General features: G+C 40.5%; 1 pseudogene; it reads right to left on the bottom strand.

The window, feature by feature from the left end:
• LOC134482970 (large ribosomal subunit protein eL13-like) overlaps positions 1–18,288 on the bottom strand; it is an 80,061-nt pseudogene extending 61,773 nt beyond the window's left edge.
• Between the last annotated feature and the right edge of the window lie 397 nt (positions 18,289–18,685).

The raw sequence follows: 18,685 nt of genomic DNA, 5'->3' as shown, positions 1-18,685 counted from the left end.
TGTAAAACATTCTACTAGACCCACTTTATATTAACACACATGTGCGCGCGCGTGCACACACACACACACACACACACAGGCACACACAGAACTCACTAATTTTTATCAGTTCTCTTAGAGAATGCTGATTAATACAGTGTTGATTTCTTTAGTCTATTTGTAGAGCGTTTTTATGTTGGAAGAAATATGATTTCTTCTTTGTTAACAGCATCGTCTGTTAAGACAACCTATGGCCTATGTAGGTGTGGGGAACCTTGCTAGGGAGGAGTGACCTTTGCTTTTCTTGACTGCTCTGTGAAGTCAGAGTGACAAATCAAGAGACTGACCCAATTTTCTTCTTTATGCTACCTAGTGTGATTCTGTCTTGCCTTAAAGGCATGAACAATAACTGAAACTCATTTTCCATTTAGTGATCTATTAATACTTTTCACCTTGAAAGGAAATGTTTGCTTTTGTGAGAGTCAATTATAAAAAAAATTATTGAAAGCAAAATTTCCCTAAAATCCTTGCACTGAGAATAAATTGGACCATGGAATAGCTTCACACTATTAAAGGCCCTTCTTTGTAAACGCCTCTTATCATAGAGCAGTAGTGGTAGTTTAAATATAGAAGTTAAAAAAAAGCCAACAGTCTTCACTCAGTGTAATAACAATATCAACAAGGGACCACAGAATCTAAAAGATTTTGTCAAATCCTTCTAATTTCTAAATTATTCCTCCCCTGGAAGCCTTCAGAAGTAAATAAAGTCAGTTTGGTCATTAACTATGGGAATTAACAGCCCAGATACCAACAAAGGAGAGTACAGCCTTTGATTATTTGCTGTCTTGCAGAGCTGTTTCCTCAACTCTTTTAAGGAGGAAGTAAAATAGAATGTTCTTTTAAGTTACAATGATGCTATAGGATAAATATTTATGAAGTGCTTTTATGGAGAACAATGAAAGATGCTATGAAGTGCCAACTGCTGACATTTTAAAAATTACACTCAGCGTCTAAACCAGAAAGATTAAGTGATGTTGGCATGCCAACTCTTCTCATCTCACTCAGTGGCTTCTGTGAGGTGTTGATTAGTATGCTCGTAATACATATGCGCTTAGCTATTAATGGCTACATTAGTTTGGACAGAAAACAAAGCTCATTATACATCCATCTAAAGAAGACGCAGCTTGAAAGGATTGCTACATGGCTTTCTGAATTCTTTAAGTTCAACCATTCAAGTTCAATTTAATAATTGTACAGACTTTTATTTTACTCTTTGTCTAATTTAAGGTTACTATTGCTGTGAGAAAGTACCATATCTGAAAGCAACTTGGGGAGGAGTGAGTTTATTTGGAGTACATACCCAGAGTCATTGTCTCCTAAGGGAAGCCAAGGCAGGAACTGAAGCCCACAGGAACCTGGAGGCAGGAACTGGTGCAGAGGCCATGGATAATTGCTGCTTACTGGATTGCTCCTCACGGCTTGCTCAGCCAGCTTTCTTTTAAAATCCAGGACCACCGGTCCAGCCCAGGGGTGGCACGACCCACAATGGATTCGGCCCTTCCACATCAATCACTAATTAAGAAAATGCCCAATAGACTTGCCAACAGTCAGATCTTATGGAGGCATTTTCTCAACTGAGGCTTCCTACTTTCTAGTGGTTGTACCCTGTATTAAATTATCATAAAAGCTAGATTACACATTCTAGGGAGAATGTTAGCTTTATGCTAATACCATTTTTGGTTTTTATAATTTCAAATTAAATTTAGACTAAATTTAAGGTATTTGAACCTGCCAAAGCAAATTGATTTAATTTTAGCTTTCATCATGTCAAGAGATAGATAGACAGACAGACAGACAGACAGAGTACATGCCATGCATGTTGTTGTATATGGATATCAGAAAGCAACATGCAGAAGTCTATTCTCTCTATCTATAATGTAGATTTCTGGAATTGAACCCATATCATCAGGGTTAAGTTCCTTTATCCCCTGGGTCAGCTCACCAGCCTTAAATTAATATTAGAAGCAATTCATTATCAAGCTACATGTATATCTGTTTTAAAGACTGGAAATAAGTTACTCTCCTTATCAATCCATTGAGAACGCCTTGTTCCTATTCAATCCATTCTGGAACACAAGCTGCCAACTATGGACAATGAACCCATATCCAGACCAGACTGGTTTGGTGTGTATGCACAATAAGGTGAAACTGTGTCCCCAAGTCAGCTTTTAGGATCCTTTAGTTGCAGTCTTATGCAGAAGTAGTGTGCATATGATTAAGACAGGTGCATTATGGGAAGGGATATGAGTAGTGCACAAGGATTTATATAATCCGAGTTTGTCAGTCAAAAACAGAGACTCACTCACATTGTGCCCTCCTTAACCAAAACTCCTTGGTTCCCTGAGCCACATAAGAGGAAGCCCAAACAGTAATCAATTTCCTGAATACCTCCTTTTTTTGTGACTCACTATAAATTTTGACAGTGTATTGCTTCTAATCTTCACGATTGCTCTGAATTGTTTTTGAATAGTTTCTTTACTACATTGGACATCAGTGTAGGCTTTTTATTTCATTCTTATACAAAAGGCCAAGAATCTGGAGAGCTCTCCCCAGTCCCCAAACACCGCTAACAGTTGCAGCAAAATAAAAATGTCATTTCCCAGCCTATTTTGCATTTGTCTGGACAAGATCGATTCTCCTGCAGCAGCTGATGATTGGCTGTAGCTTTTCATTTAGGAGTAGAGTCTTGTGAAATTTTCCCTCTCCCTACTGGCATGCTACCAGGTGCTGTCATTAGGCAGGTCTTGCTTTAGGTGGTAAAGGAGAAAAGTGTACAACTATTCTGTGATCATAATTGTGGTATTAAATTTTGACTGTTGACTTGATTGGATATGAACTTAACTTCAAGACACACCCCTGGACAGATCTAGAAAGGTATTTTTTTCTGAAGGATTAGCTGAAGTGGAGGGAAGGTGGTGGAAAGACCATTTCCAAGAGTGGGTGGCACCTTCCGTTGGTGGCCATTTATAAAGAGGTCTGAGCAAAAGCAGCTTGCTTGGCTTGCTTTTGCTCCTTGCTGGTAAGGATTCTGTCCCACTGCTGCTGCTGCTGCTGCCGCCACTGCTGCTGCCACCACCCAGCCACCCAACCACCTACCTCACTATCATTTCTTGCATCAGCACTTATCATGTTTGGCTTTCCATTGTGAACTGAAGACCAAAGGCTTTCCAGGAGTCTTCTAGGCATTCATGCCTTATGGAACAAATAGGTACCAGGTTCTCAGCTTCTACAGTGTGAGACAGCCATTGCTAGATAAATCCACATAATGTAAGCAAACTGAACAAATCTCTCTCATAATATGTATGATTTCATCTATTCTCTTCCTCTAGAGAACTCTAAAGCAGCGATTGCTGCTAATTGTGTCTTCCATGGTCTGGTCTGTTACAGTGAAGGTAAGTTCGGTTGTATGCTTGACCCTTCCCTTCCCAGCAGTCTTCCTATTCTCCAACCTGTTGGGATCAAACAAAAGAGACTTATCCTAAGTGCTGCCATTTTGTTTTCAGACTCTATTTTGATCATAAAGTAAAATTAAGTTCAAGCTCCCAGGCTCTAGGGGGGCTTTCCAGGTGACTAGCCAATTTCTTCCTTATTTTTCTTCTGTTTTTCCCCCAAACATAAAGATCGTTTTTAACCATGAAAGAACACATGATTCTGATTGATGGAAAATTCTAACTCTAACTTGGCACAGGTACTTGTGGTTTTCAAGCTCAACAGCTCTGTAACATTCTCTGGCTCGGATCACAGTTCAGCTTCTGAGTCTGCTCTATGGCCCTGATTGATCAGTAATAGCTTGATACAATAAACTTTGGTCATCTGATTAAATACTTACTATGATGAGTGTTCCAGGTCACTGTCAGCTCCCAAGTCTGTCCTTCTTGCTGTTCCTGACTGGTCAGTTTTTGTTACCTAATTCAAATAAAGGTCTGGCTTTGCAGTGGACTCTTGTGCCTGCTTGAGTTGTTTTGGATTTTGAACCCTAAGAAGACATGGTTACTTTCTAGTCTCCCAAATCCAAACTGTCAGAAGCAACATTGTTTTCTTAAGAAACCACCTATATATGCCCTCTTACCCATAGGTTAGCTTTCTCTGTCTATCTCATCTTAGTAACGTGACATAGCTGTTTTATTGTTGGTTTTTGTTTGTTTTAAGTTTTCCTTAACCTTTTTTAAAAAAATTTATTTAATACTTAATAATAATTCTTTGGTTTCCCGGCAAACATCCCCCTCCCCCCTCCCCTTCCTTATGGGTGTTCCCCTCCCAACCCTCCCCCCAATGCCCCCCCCAACAGTCTAGTTCACTGGCGGTTCAGTCTTAGCAGGACCCAGGGCTTCCCCTTCCACTGGTGCTCTTACTAGGATATTCATTGCTACCTATGAGGTCAGAGTCCAGGGTCAGTCCATGTATAGTCTTTAGGTAGTGGCTTAGTCCCTGGAAGCTCTGGTTGCTTGGCATTGTTGTACATATGGGGTCTCGAGCCCCTTCAAGCTTTTCCAGTTCTTTCTCTGATTCCTTCAATGGGGGACCTATTCTCAGTTCAGTGGTTTGCTGCTGGCATTCGACTCTGTATTTGCTGTATTCTGGCTGTGTCTCTCAGGAGCGATCTACATCCGGCTCCTGTCGGTCTGCACTTCTTTGCTTCATCCATCTTGTCTAATTGGGTGGCTGTATATGTATGGGACACAGGTGGGGCAGGCTCTGAATGGGTGTTCCTTCAGTCTCTGTTTTAATCTTTGCCTCTCTCTTCCCTGCCAAGGGTATTCTTGTTCCCCTTTTAGAGAAGGAGTGAAGCATTCACATTTTGATCATCCATCTTGAGTTTCATTTGTTCTAGGCATCTAGGGTAATTCAAGCATTTGGGCTAATAGCTACTTATCAGTGAGTGCATACCATGTATGTCTTTCTGAGATTGGGTTAGCTCACTCAGGATGATATTTTCCAGTTCCAACCATTTGCCTACGAATTTCATAAAGCCGTTGTTTTTGATAGCTGAGTAATATTCCATTGTGTAGATGTACCACATTTTCTGTATCCATTCCTCTGTTGAAGGGCATCTGGGTTCTTTCCAGCTTCTGGCTATTATAAATAAGGCTGCGATGAATATAGTGGAGCACGTGTCTTTTTTATATGTTGGGGCATCTTTTGGGTATATGCCCAAGAGAGGTATAGCTGGATCCTCAGGCAGTTCAATGTCCAATTTTCTGAGGAACCTACAGACTGATTTCCAGAATGGTTGTACCAGTCTGTAATCCCACCAACAATGGAGGAGTGTTCCTCTTTCTCCGCATCCTTGCCAGCATCTGCTGTCACCTGAGTTTTTGATCTTAGCCATTCTCACTGGTGTGAGGTGAAATCTCAGGGTTGTTTTGATTTGCATTTCCCTTATGACTAAAGATGTTGAACATTTCTTTAGGTGTTTCTCAGCCATTCGGCATTCCTCAGCTGTGAATTCTTTGTTTAGCTCTGAACCCCATTTTTTAATAGGGTTATTTGTCTCCCTGCGGTCTAACTTCTTGAGTTCTTTGTATATTTTGGATATAAGGCCTCTATCTGTTGTAGGATTGGTAAAGATCTTTTCCCAATCTGTTGGTTGCCGATTTGTCCTAACCACAGTGTCCTTTGCCTTACAGAAGCTTGGCAGTTTTATGAGATCCCATTTGTCGATTCTTGATCTTAGAGCATAAGCCATTGGTGTTTTGTTCAGGAAATTTTTTCCAGTGCCCATGTGTTCCAGATGCTTCCCTAGTTTTTCTTCTATTAGTTTGAGTGTATCAGGTTTGATGTGGAGGTCCTTGATCCACTTGGACTTAAGCTTTGTACAGGGTGATAAGCATGGATCAATCTGCATTCTTCTACATGTTGACCTCCAGTTGAACCAGCACCATTTGCTGAAAATGCTATCTTTTTTCCATTGGATGGTTTTGGCTCCTTTGTCAAAAATCAAGTGACCATAGGTGTGTGGGTTCATTTCTGGGTCTTCAATTCTATTCCATTGGTCTATCTGTCTGTCTCTGTACCAATACCATGCAGTTTTTATCACTATTGCTCTGTAATACTGCTTGAGTTCAGGGATAGTGATTCCCCCTGAAGTCCTTTTATTGTTGAGGATAGTTTTAGCTATCCTGGGTTTTTTGTTATTCCAGATGAATTTGCAAATTGTTCTGTCTAACTCTTTGAAGAATTGGATTGGTATTTTGATGGGGATTGCATTGAATCTGTAGATCGCTTTTGGTAAAATGGCCGTTTTTACTATATTAATCCTGCCAATCCATGAGCATGGGAGATCTTTCCATCTTCTGAGGTCTTCTTCAATTTCTTTCTTCAGTGTCTTGAAGTTCTTATTGTACAGATCTTTTACTTGCTTGGTTAAAGTCACACCGAGGTACTTTATATTATTTGGGTCTCTTATGAAGGGTGTCGTTTCCCTAATTTCTTTCTCGGCTTGTTTCTCTTTTGTGTAGAGGAAGGCTACTGATTTATTTGAGTTAATTTTATACCCAGCCACTTTGCTGAAGTTGTCTATCAGCTTTAGTAGTTCTCTGGTGGAACTTTTGGGATCACTTAAATAAACTATCATATCATCTGCAAATAGTGATATTTTGACTTCTTCTTTTCCGATCTGTATCCCCTTGACCTCCTTTTGTTGTCTGATTGCTCTGGCTAGAACTTCAAGAACTATATTGAATAAGTAGGGAGAGAGTGGGCAGCCTTGTCTAGTCCCTGATTTTAGTGGGATTGCCTCAAGTTTCTCTCCATTTAGTTTAATGTTAGCAACTGGTTTGCTGTATATGGCTTTTACTATGTTTAGGTATGGGCCTTGAATTCCTATTCTTTCCAGGACTTTTATCATGAAGGGGTGTTGAATTTTGTCAAATGCTTTCTCAGCATCTAATGAAATGATCATGTGGTTTTGTTCTTTCAGTTTGTTTATATAATGGATCACGTTGATGGTTTTCCATATATTAAACCATCCCTGCATGCCTGGGATGAAGCCTACTTGATCATGGTGGATGATTGTTTTGATGTGCTCTTGGATTCGGTTTGCCAGAATTTTATTGAGTATTTTTGCGTCGATATTCATAAGGGAAATTGGTCTGAATTTCTCTTTCTTTGTTGGGTCTTTGTGTGGTTTAGGAATAAGAGTAATTGTGGCTTCGTAGAAGGAATTCGGTAGTGCTCCATCTGTTTCAATTTTGTGGAATAGTTTGGATAATATTGGTATGAGGTCTTCTATGAAGGTTTGATAGAATTCTGCACTAAACCCGTCTGGACCTGGGCTCTTTTTGGTTGGGAGACCTTTAATGACTGCTTCTATTTCCTTAGGAGTTATGGGGTTGTTTAACTGGTTTATCTGTTCCTGATTTAACTTCGGTACCTGGTATTTGTCTAGGAAATTGTCCATTTCCTGTAGATTTTCAAGTTTTGTTGAATATAGGCTTTTATAGTAAGATCTGATGATATTGTGAATTTCCTCTTAATCTGTAGTTATGTCTCCCTTTTCATTTCTGATTTTGTTAATTTGGACACACTCTCTGTGTCCTCTCGTTAGTCTGGCTAAGGGTTTATCTATCTTGTTGATTTTCTCAAAGAACCAACTTTTGGTTCTGTTGATTCTTTCTATGGTCCTTTTTGTTTCTACTTGGTTGATTTCAGCTCTGAGTTTGATTATTTCCTGCCTTCTACTCCTCCTGGGTGTATTTGCTTCTTTTTGTTCTAGAGCTTTTAGGTGTGCTGTCAAGCTGCTGACATATGCTCTTTCCTGTTTCTTTCTGCAGGCACACAGCGCTATGAGTTTTCCTCTTAGCACAGTTTTCATTGTGTCCCATAAGTTTGGGTATATTGTACCTTCATTTTCATTAAATTCTAAAAAGTTTTTTATTTCTTTCTTTATTTCTTTTTTGACTAGGTTATCATTGAGTAGAGCATTGTTCAATTTCCACGTATATGTGGGCATTCTTCCCTTATTGTTATTGAAGACCAGTTTTAGGCCGTGGTGGTCTGATAGCACGCATGGGATTGTTTCTATCTTTCTGTACCTGTTGAGGCCCGTTTTTTGACCAACTATATGGTCAATTTTGGAGAAAGTACCATGAGGAGCTGAGAAGAAGGTATATCCTTTTGCTTTAGGATAGAATGTTCTATAAATATCCGTTAAGTCCATTTGGCTCATGACTTCTCTTAGTCTGTCTATGTCTCTGTTTAATTTCTGTTTCCATGATCTGTCCATTGATGAGAGTGGGGTGTTGAAATCTCCCACTATTATTGTGTGAGGTGCAATGTGTGTTTTGAGCTTTAGTAAGGTTTCTTTTACGTATGTAGATGCCCTTGTATTTGGGGCATAGATATTTAGGATTGAGAGTTCATCTTGGTGGATTTTTCCTTTGATGAATATGAAGTGTCCTTCCTTATCTTTTTTGATGACTTTTAATTGAAAATTGATTTTACTTGATATTAGAATGGCTACTCCAGCTTGCTTCTTCCGACCATTTGCTTGGAAAGTTGTTTTCCAGCCTTTCACTCTGAGGTAGTGTCCGTCTTTGTCTCTGAGGTGTGTTTCCTGTAGGCAGCAGAATGCAGGGTCCTCGTTGCGTATCCAGTTTGTTAATCTATGTCTTTTTATTGGGGAGTTGAGGCCATTGATGTTGAGAGATATTAAGGAATAGTGATTATTGCTTCCTGTTATATTCATATTTGGATGTGAGGTTATGTTTGTGTGCTTTTCTTCTCTTTGTTTTGTTGCCAAGACGATTAGTTTCCTGCTTCTTCTAGGGTATAGCTTGCCTCCTTATGTTGGGCTTTACCCTTTATTATCCTTTGTAGTGCTGGATTTGTAGAAAGATATTGTGTAAATTTGGTTTTGTCATGGAATATCTTGGTTTCTCCATCTATGTTAATTGAGAGTTTTGCAGGATACAGTAACCTGGGCTGGCATTTGTGTTCTCTTAGGGTCTGTATGACATCTGTCCATAGTTCTTCATAGTTTCATTTGGCCTTCATAGTTTCTGGCGAAAAGTCTGGTGTGATTCTGATAGGTCTGCCTTTATATGTTACTTGACCTTTTTCCCTTACTGCTTTTAATATTCTTTCTTTATTTTGTGCGTTTGGTGTTTTGACTGTTATGTGACGGGAGGTGTTTCTTTTCTGGTCCAATCTATTTGGAGTTCTGTAGGCTTCTTGTATGCCTATGGGTATCTCTTTTTTTAGGTAAGGGAAGTTTTCTTCTATGATTTTGTTGAAGATATTTACTGGTCCTTTGAGCTGGGAGTCTTCACTCTTTTCTATACCTATTATCCTTAGGTTTGATCTTCTCATTGAGTCCTGGATTTCCTGTATGTTTTGGACCAGTAGCTTTTTCTGTTTTACATTATCTTTGACAGTTGAGTCAATGATTTGTATGGAATCTTCTGCTCCTGAGATTCTCTCTTCCATCTCTTGTATTCTGTTGGTGAAGCTTGTATCTACAGCTCCTTGTCTCTTCTTTTGATTTTCTATGTCCAGGGTTGTTTCCATGTGTTCTTTCTTGATTGCTTCTATTTCCATTTTTAATTCCTTCAACTGTTTGATTGTGTTTTCCTGGAATTCTTTCAGGGATTTCTGTGTCTCCTCTCTATGGGTTTCTACCTGTTTATTTATGTTTTCCTGGAATTCTTTCAGGCATTTTTGCGATTCCTCTCTGTAGGCTTCTACTTGTTCTGTAAGGGAGTTCTTCACGTTTTTCTTGAAGTCCTCCAGCATCATAATCAAATAGGATTTTGAAACTAGATCTTGCTTTTCTGGTGTGTTTGGATATTTCATGTTTGCTTTGGTGGGAGAATTGGGCTCCGATGATGCCATGTAGTCTTGGTTTCTGTTGCTTGGGTTCCTGTGCTTGCCTCTTGCCATCAGATTATCTCTAGTGTTACTTTGTTCTGCTATTTCTGACAGTGGCTAGACTGTCCTATAAGCTTGTGTGTCAGGAGTGCTGTAGACCTGTTTTCCTGTTTTCTTTCAGCCAGTTATGGGGACAGAGTGTTCTGCTTTCGGGCGTGTAGTTTTTCCTCTCTACAGGTCTTCAGCTGTTCCTGTGGGCCTGTGTCTTGAGTTTACCAGGCAGGTCACTTGCAGTAGAAAAGTTGGTCTTACCTCTGGTCCTGAGGCTCAAGTTTGCTCGCGCGGTGCTGCCCACGAGCTCTCTGCGGCGGCCACAACCAGGAAGATATGCGCTGCCCTTTCCGGGAGCTTCTGTGCACTAGGGTTCCAGATGGCGTTTGGTGTTTTCCTCTGGCATCCAAGATGTGTGTGCAGAGTGCAGTCTCTTCTGGTTTCCCAGGCATTTCTGCCTCTCTGAAGGTTTAGCTCTCCCTCCCACAGGATTTGGGTGCAGAGAACTGTTTATCCGGTCTGTTTCCTTCAGGTTCCGGCCGTGTCTCAGGCACAGGAGTCCTGCTGCTCCTGGGCCCTCTCCTAAGGGAACCCAGATACAGTTTCCTCTTGGGCCAGGGATGTGGGCAGGGGTGGGCAGTGTTGGTGGTCTCCTCCGCTCTGCAGCCTCGGGAGTGCCCACCTGACCAGGCGGTGAGGTCTCTCTCCCACGGGGTTTTAGTTTTCCTTAGCCTTAAGGCAGCAGTCAATATATACTTGATGGTCTTTGCAGTGAGCTCATTCACGCTTTCTGAAGGTGGTCATCAAAGATTACTCAATTACATTTCCATTTCCATTTTATTTTATTTAAAACTTTGACTTTATTTTTTAGCATTTTCAACACAGGGTTTCTTCGTGTAGCCTTGGCTGTCTTGGAACTAGCTCTGTAGACCAGGATGGCCTTGAACTCACCAGGATCCATCTGCCTCTGCTTCATGAGTGCTGGGATTAGTGTGCACCACCACTGACCAGTGCACTTCCGGTGCTTTGAATTCCGAAGGGAAGGTGCTGTACACAGATGGGAGGAGCAAGATGGAGAGAGGGTTTCAAGGGAGTATGTAAGAGCACGTCTAGAAGAAAACACAGGAGAAATGGATGGATTTTGTCTCACATGATTGAAGGGGTGAGATATTGGATCAATGAGAGAGAGTGAGAGACAAAGAGAGAGAGAGAGAGGGAGGGAGGGAGGGAGAGAGAGAGAGAGAGAGAGAGAGAGAGAGAGAGAGAGAGAGAGAGAGAGAGAGATACAGTTGTATCACAGTGCAAATACCAAACAATTTCAGCATGGATCTGGAAAAGCCACCAGGCCTTCCATGATATGGAAAGAATGTTGGCCCCAGGCATTCAACTACTTGCTGTCTGCCTCCTCTTTTCTCTTTGTAGTTACAGGAGGTTTTCCTTTGTGAGGCAACTTGCTTTATCTTTCTTGTAATTTAAGAATGCCCCAAATCCTGTATGAGTGACTTTTCTCATTAATGTGACAAAGTACCAGACAAAAGTAACTTAAGGACTTGAAAGCTTAGTCTACTGTGTCATGGAAAGCTCAGCTGGGCTGGTGGTCACACTGTGTTCACCGTCAGGAAACAGAGAAGATGAAACACCATCCTGCAATAGCTTTCTCTTACTTTGTTTAGTCTGACATGCCAGCCCATTGGATGGTCTACCTGTGTTCACAGCAAGCCTTGCCACTTCAGTTGAGCCTCTCTGGAGACACCTTCATAGGCATGCCGAGAGATTGTGTCTCCTGCGAGATCCCAAGTCCTCTCAACCTGACCATATCAACCATCACACATACATTTCAAATCTCTGTTTGCACTGTTGCCATACTTGTCAGAGACTGTGTTTCTAGACTCCTTCCTTTCCTAGTTCTGCTGCTCAAAGTGTTTGCATGCCCTGAGATCCCGGGATCTTATATCCCTCATATTCGTTGTCTTTTAAAGGATTGCTAAGAAATGAATAAGCAAACTCCTCACACTAGATTGTAGTAAGGCTTGTAGTTGCTTATGGAACTTGCCTGAGTTAATTTATTTGTCATTAATTCCTCTATGATGTGTGTTTCTCATGGATCATTCTAGTCAGCTTATAAATCCATCTCCTCCCATTAGAACGAGACCATTCCTCTTGAGCCTCAAATTCCTGCAATTCCCACCTCCTGTTTCTCTGTGAATGGAAAGGCCTTCTGTTGTCATGGTTTCAACTCTCTATTTATTCTCCCACAAACCCATCCTAATACAGGTTTTTGCATCGTCCTGTTTCTGTGCTGTGTATAAGGGCATCAGTACCTTCCACATCGCTGCTGACTCCAGTGATTAATTTTCAGTCTGCCTCACAGTTGACCCCACAGCAGCCCTTGACAGAGTCGATCACAGGCTCCAGTCTGACACACATCCTTCACTTGGCTTTGGCAAAACACTCACTTTCCTTCCTTTATTTCCTGCTTTGTCAGGTGAACTGATTTCTCCCTTTATCTTCAAAATGCTTTGAGCATTTTTTAATGGAAGGACAGAGTTTTAGTGTGGTTTAGATGCTCTGTGAATAAATTCAATTTATTCAAGCAATGTGTAAGCATGAACATCAGAACGTGAGCTCTCCTTATTCTTAAACTGTGTCTATGAACTTGGCTGCCTATCAGACATTCACCACAGCTTTATAAATTTGTGTAAAAGCCCCTCTAATGCCTACAGAGCAGGAGCACAGAGTCCTCCCTTCCTCTGTGTGTGTTTAACATAATTTATGGAAAACATTGATCTTTAGATGTTTCCATTTTTGTTGCAATGTAGTGTTTGTTATGATTGATTTTTATAAAGGCAGCTTATATAATAAGCATATCTGTATGCTTTGTATTAACTGGTATAGTTAAGAACTTAAGACACATCTATAACTAAACTTCTACTTCTGTGCTTGTGAATTTATCTACTTTTAAAATTTAGGGTTTGCTGAACACCGTGCAGCACCACAGCCAGTATTTGCCCAGGTCTCACTTCCTCTCACTTGTCAACTTGCACATAGTAAGTAGCAAAACATTTCAGTTGCGTATTGTGCTCATTCCCAGCTGAGATTACCCCAGGATAGCTTTTTCTTTCTTGTTTCAGGCCCCAAAGTGCAAGCCAGCATCCTCTTAATTGTTTATTTAGTGTTACATCTTCCTCTGTTTTTATAGGCGAGGAAGTTTGGCCCTTCAAAGCCACCTACAATGGCTTTGAAGCCTCACTGGAGAACTACTGCAGGGTACAGAAGGACTGGTGACTCTTACGGAGAAAGATGAGCCCGGCTCAGGCATGAGGTACAGTGCGGTTGGCGGTGAGTTCAGTGTTAAGGAAGCAGCACTCTGTTAAATACACCATGTTGTGAAATAGAAACAGAGCTTTACAAAGGTTATGTGTCTATCAACCCAACTGATGCAAGGACCACAGGCAAAAGTTTGTAGAACTTCAGTTTTGTGCTTTTCTAGAAGCTATAACTCAACATTCACCGACCCCGTGTGTCTGCTGACCTCACGGACTAGTAACTACTACAAATAATGAGGACCATTGTATTTGCAATTTTGCTACAGATACTTGGCCTCTGAGGAGTCTGAAATAATAATGTAGCCAACAATACATGAGTGGTTTCTTATTCAAGCATAATGAATAGTAAGGACTTGGAAACTTGGATAAGATGGGCTAAAACCAGCACCTTTCTGTTACTGACTTACACATCTAATCATCATATTTTGTGTGTATATATTATATATAATGTATATATATTTGTATATACACACATGCAAATATAAACATATATATGCACTATTTATACATAATAAAACATATATACACAAAATACATACAAAGTATACAATACACACATATGTATCGCTCTAACTGTTTTTTCCTAAAGGTTTATGGTTTTGGTATTTTTAAAATAGGTTAATATAAATGTCATGTATTTTACAGATCTATTCTTTGCATTATTAGCTGAAGACACTTTTTCTCAATACCCCATTTATCTTAATGTGTTAATTTTTTCATCTTTTCTTTTATTGGATATTTTCTTTATTTACATTTCAAATGTTATCCCCTTTCCTAGTTTCCCCTCCGGAAACCCTTATCCCATCCTCCTACCTCCTGCCTCCATAAGGGTGCTCCTCTACCAGCCCACCCACTCCCTCCTGCCTCCCTGCCCTGGCATTTCCCTACACTAGAGCATAGAGCCTTCACAGAGTCAAGGGCCTCTCCTCCTATAAGGCCCATCCTCTGCTATATATGCGGCTGGAGTCATGGGTCCTTCCATGTGACTCTGGTTGGTGATTTAGTCCCTGGGAGCTCTGGGGTGTCTGGTTGTTTGATATTGTTGTTCTTCCTATGAGGTTGCAAACCACTTCAGCTACCTCAGTCTTTTCCCTAACTCCTCCATTGGGGATCCGGTTCTAAGTCGAATGGTTGGCTGCGAGCATTCGCCTCTGTATTTGTTGGGCTCTGGCAGAGTCTCTCAGGGGATGGCTATATCAGGCTCCTGTCAGCACGTACCTCTTGGCCTTGGCATTCCCAATAGTGTCTGGGTTTGGTGACTGCATGTGGGATGGATCCCTATGCGTGGCAGTCTCTGGATGGCCTTTCCTCAGTCTTTGCTCCACTCTTTGTTTCTGTATTTCCTCCTGTGTGTATTTTGTTCCCCCTTCTAAGAAGGACTGAAGCATCTGCATTTTGGGTGTAGTTCTTCTTGAGCGTCATGTGGTCTGTGAATTGTATCTTGGGTATTCTGAGCTTTTGGGCTAATATCACTTATCAGTAAGTACATACCATGTATGTTCATTTGCCTATGAATTTCATGAAGTCATTGTTTTTAATAGCTGAGTAGAAATCCATTGTGTAGATGTACCACATTTTCTGAATCCATTCCTCTGTTGAAGGATACCTGGGACCTTTCCAGCTTCTGGCTATTATAAATAAAGCTGGTGTGAACATATGGAGCATGTGTCCTTGTTATATGTTGGGACATCTTTTGGGTATATGCACAAGAGTGGTATAGCTGGGTACTCAGGTAGTGCTATGTCCATTTTTTTGAGGAACCTCCAGATTGATTTCCAGAGTGGTTGTACCAGCTTGCAATCCCACCAACAGTGGAGGAGTGTTCCTCTTTCTCCACATCCTCGCCAGCATCTGCTGTCACCTGAATTTTTGATCTTAGCCATTCTGACTGATGTGGGGTGGAACCTCAGGGTTGTTTTGATTTGCATTTTCCTGATGACTAAGGATATTGAGCATTTCTTTCAGCACTTCTTGGGCATTTGAGATTCCTCTGCTAAGAATTATCTGATTAGCTCTGTGCCCCACTTTTAAATTGGCTATATGGTTTTTTGGTATTTAAATTCTTTAGTTCTTTATATATTTTGAATATTACTCCTATGTTGGATATAAGGATTGTGAAGATCCTTTCCTAATCTGTAGGCTGCCATTTTCCTATTGACAGTGTCCTTTGCCTTTCAGAAGCTTTTTAGTTTCTTGAGGTCACATTTATCAGTTATTGATCTTACAGCCTGAGTTCTAAGATCTGTTCAGGAAATTGTCTCCTATACCAATGTGTTCAGGGCTATTTTTTATTTTATCTTCTATTAGGTTTAATGTATCCAGCTTTACAGGCAGTTTTTGATCTGCCTGGACTTGTTTTGTGCAGGGTGATAAATATAGATCTATTTGTTTTCTTCTGCACTCTGACATCCAGTTATATCAGCACCATTTGCTGAAGATGCTCTCTCTTCTTTTTCCCATTGGATAGTTTTAGCTTCTTTTTCAAAAATCAAGTATCCATAGGTGTGTGAGTTTATCTCAGGGTTTCAATTTGAGTTCATTGATCAACCTGTCTGTCCAATACCATGCAGTTTTTATCACTATTGCTTGGTAGTACAGCTTGAGGTCAGTGATGCTGAAGTTCTTTTATTGCTCAGGATTGTTTTAGCTATCCTGGGTTTTGTTTTGCTTTGTTTTTTCCATATGAAGTTTAGAATTGTTCTTTCAAGGTGTATAAAGATTCATGTTGGAATTTTGATGTGAATTGCATTGGATCTGTAGATTGCTTTTGGTAAGATGGCCATTTTCACTATGTAAATCCTACTGATCCATGAGCATGAACAATCTATCTTCTGAGATCTTCTTCAATTTCTTTTTTCAGTGATTTGAAGTTCTTGCCTTGTAGGTCTATCACATGCTTAGTTAGAGTTTTATACCAAGATATTTTATACTATTTGTAGCTATTGTTAAGGATGCTGTTTCTCTAATTTCTTTCTTGGTCTGTTTATCATTTGTATAAAGAAGGGCTAATGATAATTTTGAGTTAATTTTGTGTCTAGCCACTTTGCTGAAGGTGTAGGAGTTCTCTGGTAGAGTTTTTTGCATTGCTTATATATGCTATCATATCATCTGCAAATAGTGATACTTTGACCTCTTCCTTTCTAATTTGTATCTGCTTTATCTCCTTTAGTTGTCTTATTGCTCTAGCTAGGACTTCAAGTACTATATTAAATAGGGAGAGATTGGGCAGCCTTGCCTTGTCAGGGGACATTTTTAAGTTTACCTCCATTTAATATGATGTTAGATATTGGTTTGCTGTATATTACTTTGATTATGTTTAGGTATGTGCCGTGTCAAAGGCATTTTTTCAGCATCTGAGATAACCATGTGACTTTTTTCTTTTAGCTTGTTTTTTGTTTATATGGAGGGTTATTTTGGTGGATTTTTATATATTGAACCATCTCTGCATCCCTGGAATGAAGCTTACTTCATCAGGGTGGATCATGTTTTTGAAGCGTTCCTGGTTTCAGTTTATGAGTATTTTATTGAATAGTTTTCCATCAATGTTCATAAGAGAAATTGGTCTTTCTTTGTTGAGTCTTTGTGTGGGTTAGGAATCAGGGTAACTGTGGCCTTATAGAATGAGTTTGGCAGTGTTCCTTCTGTTTTGCTTTAGTAGAACAGTTTGAGGAGTATTGGTATTAGTTCTTCTTAGAAAGTCTGGTAGAATTCTGTGCTAATACCAGCAGGTCCCAGGCTTTTTTGTTGTTGTTGGCTGGGAGACTTTCAATGGTTGCTTCTATTTCCGTCAGCATTGTAGGGCTTTTTAAATTGTTTATGTGATCTTTATTTAACTTTGGTGAGTGGTATCTATCTAGAAAGTCATCCATTTCACTAAGATTTTTTCCATTTTGTGGAGTATAGTCTTTTGAAGTAAGACCTAATGATTCTTTAAATTTTCTCATTGTCTGTTTTTATGTTTTCCCTTCTCATCTCTAATTCTGTTTATTTGGATATAGTCTCTTTGTCTTGCACTTAGTTTGGCTAAGGGTTTGTCTATCTTGTTGATTTTCTCAAAGAACCAGCTCTTGGTTTCATCAGTTCTTTATATTGTTTTCTTTGTGTCTAGTTGTTTGATTTCAGCCGTGATTTTTGACTATTTCCTGCCTTTACTCTTCTTCAGTGTTTCTTCTTGTTCTTGTTCTTCTCCCTTCTCTTCCTCCCCTTCCTGCTTCTTTCTTCTTCTTGTAGAGTTTTCGGGTGTGCTTTTAAATTGCTGGTATGATGAGAAATTTCTAATTTCTTTATGGAGGCACATAGTGTTATGAACTTTCCTCTTGGCACTTCTTTTATTATGTCCTATAAATTTGGGTATGTTGTGCCTTCATTTTCCTTCCTTCCTTCCTTCCTTCCTTCCTTCCTTCCTTTCTTCCTTGCTTGCTTGCTTTATGGAGAATTTATTACAACTCTCCTTTTTCTGTTCGACATCTTGCTCTGCAGCTTCTTTGGCCCTTTTGCTCGGATGCCAAAGAGCTGGGCATTGGCACAGGCTATGCGAAGACTGGCAAAAGCCTTAAAGTTCTTCTCTTCTTCTGTCATGACTCTTCCTTTTTGTACACATTTCCGGATGGGCATCACGGGTCCTGTTAGCTGGGTGGCCAATTTAAATTCTTCAGCAGAACTGTCTCCCTTCTTCCGAGCAGAAGGCTTCCTTGGGAAAAGTATGAGCTTGGAGCAGTACTCCTTCAGGTACTGCATGTTGGCCTGCTGTGACTCAGTGGATTTGTTTCGCCTCCTTGGGTCCACGGAGATGCCATTTTCTTGTGGATACCAACCACCCTGAGTTCCTCCAGCCTGAAGGCCCTGCCAGTCTGGACCTTGGTGTGGTATCTAAGTGTAGGGCACTTCACGATGGGCCTGATGGGACCAGACGCGGGGCGAGAGGCAATGTGGCCTGCCAGGCCTTGCGTCTGCGGATCTTGCGTGCTGGCTGGTTGAACCAAGTATCCACTCGCTGCTGCCAATCTTTGTGGAAGTGGGGTTTCAGGATCATGCCATCCAGCTGGGTGCCACGGCTGCCTCCCATACAGGAGAACAGCCGAGCGGAAAGGCTTCATTTTCATTGAATCCTAGAAAGTTTTCAATTTCTTCCTTCCTTCCTTCCTTCCTTCCTTCCTTCCTTCCTTCCTTCCTTCCTTCCTTCCTTCCTTCCTTCCTTTCTTTCTTTCTTTCTTTCCTTCCTTCTTTCTTTCCTGACTCAAATATCACTAAGTAGATAGAGTTGCTCGGTTTCCATGTGTCTTTTTACTGGAGAATTGAGTCCATTGATATTGAGAAATATAAATGACCAGTAATTTTTAATTCATGTTATTTTGATGTTGGCGGTGGTGTGTGTGTGTGTGTGTGTGTGTGTGTGTGTGTGTGTGTGTGTGTGTGTGTGTGTGTAATTGCGTGTACTTCCTTTGCTTTTGCTGGTATGGAAT

Source organism: Rattus norvegicus, chromosome 18 (assembly GCF_036323735.1).
Source record: "Rattus norvegicus strain BN/NHsdMcwi chromosome 18, GRCr8, whole genome shotgun sequence".
In the NCBI taxonomy this organism is placed as follows: domain Eukaryota; kingdom Metazoa; phylum Chordata; class Mammalia; order Rodentia; family Muridae; genus Rattus; species Rattus norvegicus.
Note: the sequence above shows the minus strand (reverse complement) of the source record. Positions and strands in the feature narration are given on the sequence as shown.